The 9,526-nt window shown below is 36.7% G+C and overlaps 1 protein-coding gene across 1 annotated transcript in view; it reads right to left on the bottom strand.

The window, feature by feature from the left end:
• The window catches only part of LOC107713303 (peptidyl-prolyl cis-trans isomerase CWC27 homolog), a 72,381-nt gene that overhangs the window by 57,638 nt on the left and 5,217 nt on the right, over nt 1-9,526 (bottom strand). The gene's annotated exons all lie outside the window — the stretch shown is intronic.

The following is a 9,526-nucleotide window of genomic DNA, read 5'->3' on the forward strand; positions in this document are numbered from 1 at the left end:
ACACTACTTAAATGAAGGAAAATTATTTCTAAATTTGGAAAGTAATTTGAAAAAAAAAAATGCTTTTACTCGTTTTATTTTGTTCAATGTTTGAGAAGCTGCTGCGTACCTACAGCAGACATCTGTTAGAGAAACAAAAGGAGGAGGATATTAAAAACAAAGTTTATCCACTTTTACCGAGGCGATTTAAGGTAAATTGTAAACAAAACACCACATCTGCGCTTGTGTGTACATCTGCCGGCTCCGGCATTTTTCAAATTAACAACGGTTGTTTACGGCGACGCAAAGAATTGTGGGTTATCTGTTGCAGCGAAGGATACACCTCATGCATCCTCCGAATTCCTGTGAAAGAAGGTCGCATTCGAAGGTCGCATTCGGAGTGTCCTACTTGCTTTTCTGAAATGAGACAGCCTCGATGACGTATGCAGCCTTTCGAATGCGACCTCCGGAGGGCGCAGCCTTCTAAATGAGACACAGCAATAGATAGAGTCCAGGGACATGACAACTACATGAAAATATTTAGTTTAGCGAGGAAGTCACTTAGTGCAGTTCAAGAGCCTGATTGATCTGCTCCTGATTGGTCTCGTCCTGGTTCCAGTGAAAAGGACCTCCCCAAACACTCTAGGAGGCCGAATGCGTGCCATTTGTTTTGCTTTGTCTTGGGGCAGCAAAGTGAATATAAAGGCTGCTGATATTTAGAAAGCTTTAAAAATCACTTGCAATTCAGGAATCGTGCGTTCAAGTGAGGACTTAGCATTTTAAGCCTACTTATTTGATTCACGTCATTCAGGATTTAATGCTATTAATTATTCACATTCAGACTTTGTTAAAGCTGAATCTTGCATTTTGTGACCTACTTTTTGACTGTAACGCAACCAGTTTTTTACACGCCTTCTCTGTTAAGCATGGAATCTTTCCTCTTTCCACTGCATGAACAATTAGAAAAGGGGGTGGCACGCCTGTTTTTAGGGGCTCTCCTGTTTTATGGGGTATTGAAATTGAGATGCTTAGTATTCTGGCTGGCCCTTTGCCTAGCCTCACTCTTTTAGCTCCGCCTCTGCACTGGGAATCCTCTCCACCCTGATCCCCTCTCTTTCAGCAGCATTTCATTCTCTCACTCCCTCCCAAAAAACACAGCCAAGCCAACTGCCACAGGCAACAGAGGGTCAGTCAGAGGCCTTTAAGGGTACCGTGGCTGCAGCAATAATCTTGCTAAGCCATGGAAAAATAATGTTTTTTCCTACAGGCCAAGTCTGGGAGGGTCTATTCATACAGTGTGCCCATCCCACCACTACTCTTCATGTCTGTCTGACTGACTGGCTGATACTCTGTTTACTGGATGAGGGCTGATGTCATTTCACTTGCTTTTGAGTCTATTTATTTCTGCCTGTTAGAAAGGAAAAAGAGTATTCTGGAAAACCATTGTCATGTGAAGTCTGGGTGGAGGTGATGAATGTTTAAATGGAATATTAATTTGCAAGGTCAAGTATAGTCAGAGTTTTCTTGTTGAATATTGATGAAACAACATAATTTATTTACAAAGAATGGTTCAATAAGTTTGGTTAGATTACAAATCATGTAAATGCAGTGGCAGTCTGGATCTAACGGTCCTGAAACAGAAGTGGGACAGGACTATATAGTGATATAATTTAGATATAGGCACTATTGTGATGGGGCGAAATTTGTCACAATAAACGTATACTTTCAGCATTTTTTGAATAATATTCATGCACATTTTAAGCAACCACTAACACAAATGGTGTACTCATTTTTATTTATTTTTTATGTTTGTCTCTAGAAGTTTATAAAAGAAGTTCTGTACATTTCACTTACATTTTGATGTACATTGATTTTATAGGTGTCTTGTGTGTACATCTGCCGGCGCCGGCATTTTTCAAATTAACAACGGTTGTTTACGGCGACGCAAAGAATTGTGGGTTATCTGTTGCAGCGAAGGATACACCTCATGCATCCTCCGAATTCCTGTGAAAGAAGGTCGCATTCGGAGTGTCCTACTTGCTTTTCTGAAATGAGACAGCCTCGATGACGTATGCAGCCTTCGAGTGCGACCTCCAGAGGGCGCAGCCTTCTAAATGAGACACAGCTAGTGAGTCTGATTTGAGAGAGGATTTGAAAAAAGGGTTTTAAAGATGAGACGATACAATCTTTGCTCAAGTAGTTTTGTTTAGTTTTTGCCTACAGGGAATTTGACGATGCGCAAACGCATGCAAATCTATAATTTCCCACAAAAATAAGGCATTTCTGAGAGTTTCAGTGGCATTAGCCACGGGTACATGTACACTTTTCTGTCATTCCGATTGAAAGATTCAGTGGACTGTTTACATGAGACGTTATCTAATCCGATATGGTGTTTACATGTGCCGGCGCTTTCAGTCGGAATGACTTTGTGACACAGAGAGCGTGCGATTACAGAATGAAGTTGTGTTGCACCTTATTGAGCGTAAACAGCCAAATACATACAAAATTATGTCAAAATGCCCGTCTTGATGAGTATTCACGTAAACAGTCGATTTATACTAAACATTGTCGTATATAGGCTATTTAGTGAATGTAAACAGTTGAGAAACAACTTGTGTAACAGTTAGATCCGTGAAAGAGGTCTTAAAGAGACAGCAACCTAAATAAACCTGCTGCTGTCTGTCACTAATGTCTATTTATACATTAAAGACTAACCAGTGTTATTTTAAAGTTAAATAGATTATTCAGTTTCTGTGGTATTTCTGTACCTGAATATTACTGTTACACCTACCGGAAAAACTTAAAGCACAGTTCATTTTATTTGTATCTTGTTATTGTATTTGTTTGTGCCTTTGCTTGTCATTTATCTATTCTTATTTTATTGCTGACTGTTTACTTGTCTTTTTTTAGTTCAAATTAATTCAATTCAGAGTTTGAAATCAAAGTTCTAGTTTCAGCCCGACGCAGTTGTCATTTTCACATCCTGCGCCACGCTGTTTAAATAGTAAATGCATTTGCGCCCATTTGTGCACTCATGGGCGTGCTGGTCTGAAAACGAGGTGTGCTCAGGCGCATTGCTGGCGCGTTGCTATTTTGAGGCAACTGAAATAGACTGCGCCATTGACCAACAAAAACCTGGTCTAAAGTCAATGGCGCAGTAGTTTTTTGTTTTTTGTTTTTTAAAGAGCACATTAGTATCCACATAGTAGTCCACAGCGCGCGTACACTCTGCTTATTACACACACAGGGACGCACAGCAGCACACAAACATGCCAAATATTAAAAATTAAAGGATTGCAATGTAAAAGATTATTATTGTGTAGGCTACATAAATATAAAAATGCCTACATGTCATAATGGATAGTCATGGCATGTATCAGAATTAGGCTACCTATTTGCTCGTGCACGAGCAGATCCGTTTCATCTCTGGAGACACGTTCTGTCTTTGCGCTTGCAAATTCTGCCATGTAAACAGTGGTGGACTGTAAATATCAAATCCACCATGGCACGAGCGCAACTGGCTCTTAAAGGGAATGGGAGATGAGACTCTGATTGGTTTATTGCACGTTATGCCCAAAACACACCCATTACTCATTAAGAGAATAGGGACAACCTATTTAGACCATGCGCTGGGCGCACCGACCGTTTTTCCCGTCGTTAAACGAGCAAAAGTGGATTTGGACATGTCCTAAGTGCACCTGCGCCTTTTGCGCTTTAGACCATGCGCTTAGATCGTTAAAATAGAGCCCAAATGCACTGGGTGACGAAACATTTAGGTTGGATGATTGTAGTTTAAAAATATGTCCCACCCATGATTTCGTCCATTTGGTCAAAAAAGGCAAAGTTGGAGGGGTCTGCTCCACTTTTACTGTTAAGCATTTTAGCTTTGAAGTACGCCGTCTTCAAAGTCTTCCACCTGTTTCGGATTTGTTCGACGGTACGGTCTGCGCCAGCTTCTTTTAATTTTTCACTAACTGTTTTGAATAAATCCGTATTTCTAACATTCCTGCCATCCACACTGTAAACCCGAACAGTACTACTAACTTATAAAGATTAAGAACACTGCAATTAAAGTCTGTTAAATCGCTGATGCGAAATAAAATAGATAATTAACTAATATAAAAAAAAAAAAATTTTTTTTTAAATCCCTTCTAACAGATGACAAACATTAAATGTTGCCAGTTACAGGTGCACAAGGTAGTCCTTTAATATAGTCCAAAAAGGGATCCCAAGTCTTATAAAAGGATTTGAGTGAACCAGAGAGTGAGCATCTTAACTTTTCAAGTCTGATACAGTAAAAAATGTCCTGTAGCCACCTGTTATGTGTCGGGGGCGAGGCATGCTTCCACATAAGAAGGATAGCTCGTCTGGCCAAGATTGTAGCGAAAGCAACAACCTTACAATCTCGGGCTGTCAGATCAGGTCTAAGGGATACTCCAAAGAGGGCTAAGAAGGGATCAGGGTCTATATTAGTGTTGAGAACTTTATTAAATGTATCAAATACACCTGACCAGAAAGTTGCCAGCTGTGGACATGTCCAAAACATATGCAGGTGATCAGCGGGTGAAAGGGCACTAATGTTAACGTTAGCCGGCATTTTTTCAGTAAACACAGTCCTAACGTACGTTTTGAATGTCGCTGCTGTTAACTGCAATGTTTAGGGCTGCGTTTCTCAAAAGCATCGTGAGCTAAGTCGATTGCTGAGACACATTTGGTGGCAGATGTTTCTACGATCATCTTAGCCATACAATGCTTTTTTGGGGGGAAATGCCCTGGTAAATGTGATTTTTATTTGGTCTGTTTTTAAACAACTAAGTTAGCTGCTAAAAGTATTAATCTAAAATTAGGTTAAAGCTAATACACAGACATGAATTTTGCAATATATTAAATTTACAAAAGCAGTTTACAAACTTGTAGTAAACCTTTACAAACTTTATTTAATTGCAGGCTGAGCTGGATGATGAATACAAAAGATTGAGCCTCAACACTTAAGGTAACTTCTGTACGTGTGTGAGGAGAACTGTTCTTCAGGACATGAAATGAGGAATTGGGCGAGCCAGACATCACTGACACAAACACCTCTCCTGCTGATTTTGTTATCATGGACAACGAAACCACTACAAGTCCTGCAAGCACTGCAGTTGTGATGAGATGATCTTCCAGTGTTTGACATTCAGAAATACACCGTTCATGCGGTTTAAAAAGGGCTGAATAAAAAAATCCTCAATTGTATAGCCACAGTTGCAACTGTGCGTGTGTTTTTTATGCATAAGTGTATTTTTTTTTTAGTTAGTATTTGTATTTAATAAAGCACTACTGCATTAAAATAAAAACATTACGTATGATAAACAATAATTTTAAGTACACTGCACTTAAACATTGAGCAAAAACAAATTTAAGCTTTTTAGTTTGACTTAATTGTTATTTATAATTAATGTTAACTTTAAAAAATTTGAGTTGCTTAATTACATTTTTTGAATTGTTATTATTAATGTTAACTTTAAAAAATTTGAGTTGCTTAATTACATTTTTTGAGGTAATCGGTGTCCACAAAAATTTTGAGTATTCTGAACTTATCGGGTTTTACAGTGCAGTCGTTGAATTATATTTAGTTCCTTCAGTGTATTTAATGAATCTGTTGTTTTAGTTTTACTCCAGTTTGATTTTGCCGCCGCCATTTTGCATTCTGACGACCCCTGACCTCTTGACGTGATGACGTAGACACAAAGTAATCGGTTTAACGCATTTACATGGCAGAATTTTTATTTTGTTCGGTTTATAGAAAGGATTATCCCACCCCTCTCAAACCGATTACAATTTCATTCGGTTTGGGCATTTTTATTCCGATTGAGGTGTTTATATGGAGCATTTTCATTCGGATTGGACTTTTAAACCGATTACAATGCTCCATGTAAACGTACCTATTGATACTTTAAGATTTGGTCACAGTCAGGGATTCAAACAAACCCTTTATCTAAAGTAGTACATTTTGGCATGTAACTTTGATATTGACGCATAATTTACCAGAGACAAAAATTGTTTTAATATTGGCTGTATTACTAAGTGAAAAGCACTAAATTATGGTCAGTTTTGAATGCGCAGCCTTCATTGTCAACAACAAAAGATATAGGAAGTGTTTTCTCCTTTTCAAAAGTCTTTTATTTTGCTAATCTTAAGAAGCTTAACTAAGTGTATTTTATATAGTTATTCACAACATATCAGTACCATATTGGTTAGTGGCTAATATCACAGATTTTTCTTTTATTTATTAGTGTTAGATATTCATTATGAAATATGAAATTGTACATTACCGATCAAAAGTTTGGGGGTGATTTTATTTTATTTTTTGCATTTATTTGATCAAAAAACAATTACTGTGAAAAAATATTGTGAAATATTATGACAATTTAAAATAACTGTTTTCTGTTTGAACAGAATCTAAAATGTAATTTATTCCTGTGATCAAAGCTGATATTTTCAGCATCATTACTCCAGTCTTCAGTGTAAACACGATCTTTCAGAAATCATTATAATATGCTGATTTGATGCTCAAGAAACATTTCTGATTATTATCAATGTTGAAAACAGTTGTGCTGCTTCATATTTTCATACTCAAAAGAACAGCATTTATATGAAATAGAAATCTATTTGGTAAAACTTTAGTATAGAGACTATAGAGACATAATTTTCACTATGAACTAGTTGCTTATTAGCATGCCTATTATTAACATATTGGCTGTTTATTAGTACTTACACGGTCATGCAGAATATGTGCTTTATTCTACATCCCTAATCCTATCCAATACCTAAACTTAACAACTACCTAACTAACTATTAATAAGCAGCAAATTAGGAGTTTATTGAAGCAGAAATCATAGTTAATGGTTTGTTAATAGCGAGAATTGGACCTTTAAATAAAAGTGTGACCACCTTTTGTAACATTATAAATGCCTATACTGTAAATTTTGATCAATTTAATGCATCCTTACTTAATAAAATTATTAATTTCATTTAGAATATAAATAAAAATAAATCTTAGAGACCCCGAACTTTTGAACTATTTTTAAATTTCGATTAGGCTTATCGTCATCTAATGTTCACTTAAAAGTTAACTAAAAACACTAACAATAGCAAACAACCATTCACAACACCATGATATTGTGGCCAGTTTTGAAAAGGCAAACATTAAAAATTTACCGCCGTCAGTTTTACTTTTCTCATTAAAAGTTCTTTGTTTTATTCAATCTAAAAAGAACTGAACCTTGACTGAATTAAAGAGCTTATACCCTTAAGTCATTATTTTGGTACCATGAAACTATGCTATTCTTTTTCAGGGATTCATCAAACTCACTGGTTTCAAAATTTTCCAACCAACCCAAAGCAGCATCTCTGTTTTAGTAATTAACAAAATAAATGCAAGGATATGAAGCATCTTTGGGCACAGAGCAAAGTCAACAACAGCTCTCTAAGAAACGCTGCAGTGCCAGAGACAGTCAGCTTTCAGATTAGAAAATATTCCAGAAGCATGTTTACAATTAATTTCTCCGATGTAATACAGAAAATGATACGGTCTCGTGTCTCAGGAGGAGTAGTGCTGGGGTTGCCAGGTTGGCCGGAGGGAGCCATTTTGCCCTGTCGTGGCAGAGTAATTTGATTTGTGAGCCAGATATGTGCTTCACCTTGAGGGACCTGGCTGTGTCCACTGAAGCGGCTCCAGTGAGGACGAGGAGCAACTGTGCCACAGTTCTGCTTGACTGCAGGTGTCACTGCTCTTTAGCAACATCAGCAACCAGAGGTCAGGTCCACCAGACAACCCGCAGAGATCAGTGAGCGGTGTATTCAATTGTTATTGTGGGCTTTATGTATTTCCACTGCGTGTTCCCCTTGGTTTTTAAGCCGTGATTTACCATGAAAATTTAATTTGTGGTTACCAGTACTAGTAATAGCCATTTACACAGCCAAAACCTGCTACAAGAAGTTTCACCTTTTAATTGATATTCTTTGAAACACTAAAGCAATTTATGTTCTATTTACTAAACCAAATTATGAGAGAATGACTAACTATGATAGTTTTCATATTTTCAGAGTTCATGATTTTAATGAATTAAAATTTGTTGATCATCACCCTCTTTGTTATTTGTGTGTTGAAGTATATGTGCATCTCACTGAAACTGTTGGATTTCATATATTTGTCTATCAGGGTAATATGCAGTTTTAAGAGGCAAATCAAGCGTAAAAGTGAAAGAATGAGGTTTGTAGCTCCTTGCATTGCTAAATGCTAAACAATTTTTAATTGCCTTGACAATATTTCTAAAATTTAACAGACTGCTTGTTACTCATTAGAAGAACAAAAGTATTTAAGTTGTCAGTTGTTGAGTTAACTAAACAAGCTGATTGTAATAGGTTGCATTGTTTTTTGAAGTTCAAGGTCAACTTTTTTACAGCACTGATCATGTCTTTTTTATTCAGTGCTTGGAGTTAAGATGACGTGTCAAGTTAAAAATACATAAACCTTAAGAAATGTGTCTCAAGGTCTTTAACATTAAACCACTGAGTATGGACAAAATCCATAATAATGCTTCCTCCACGGTGCTTGATCTGTGCATATTTCTCTCCTGATTCAGATGAGACGACTTTTTCACTGGAGGAAGCAAAATTATGGATTATGGACTTTTGGATTAGGGATTATGGACTATTTCAGCAACTGTTTGGAGTAAAAAAACAACTTGATGATGAATTAGTTACTTACAAACATCAGCTTTTCACTTCACTTACTTGAGGATTATTGAGATGTTTTTTTTTCCAGCTTATAAATTAAGTAAATTTGGTAGAAAATGTATGAAAATCCATATCTAGAGAAACACTACACTGGGGTCATTCATAATATCACTAAAGTATCAAACTGTTCTAATTTTTTCACAATTAATTCTGCATATTACAACCAGACGTCTCTCCTTCAGGTTGCGAGACACAAAGCTGACCAGAAAAAGATCATTTCAGAGCAGGGATTGAAAATGAGTGTTTTAAAGGACCGTGTTGTATCAACCAATCAGGTTCTTATTACCTGGCCATATAGAATCAATAACCTTATAAAATATCAATAAGGGTTTAAGTCATTAAAAAAGCAGAGATATCAACAAGTGTAAGCTTACTTAGAGCTGTCATATCATTAACCTGGAACAGGAAAAAATATAAGGTTGCAGCCCAGTTCAGGGAAACACAAAGAACACATAAAACATCTGTGACACTAATGCCAAATTAACTCATCCCCATCCCTGAAGAGAAAGTGTGTCTGAACTTTACAGAGCAACAGTGCCTCCTGCTGGACACCACTTTAACTGCTCTATCCACATTACCTAGAGCAGTGTTTCCCAACCTTTCTTTAGTTGCAGCACCCTTTGGAAATTTTAACAAATTTGTGGCACCCTACAAAATAAATTTTGTCACAATATTTGAATTTCTAACTTCGATATGATACTTTGAAAAGTATAGATATTCAGTACAGCAGAGAAGAACTGCAGAATATACTGTCATACAGATATTTTTA

This window comes from Sinocyclocheilus rhinocerous, unplaced genomic scaffold, assembly GCF_001515625.1.
Source record: "Sinocyclocheilus rhinocerous isolate Xijiao unplaced genomic scaffold, SAMN03320098_v1.1 scaffold688, whole genome shotgun sequence".
NCBI classification, from domain to species: domain Eukaryota; kingdom Metazoa; phylum Chordata; class Actinopteri; order Cypriniformes; family Cyprinidae; genus Sinocyclocheilus; species Sinocyclocheilus rhinocerous.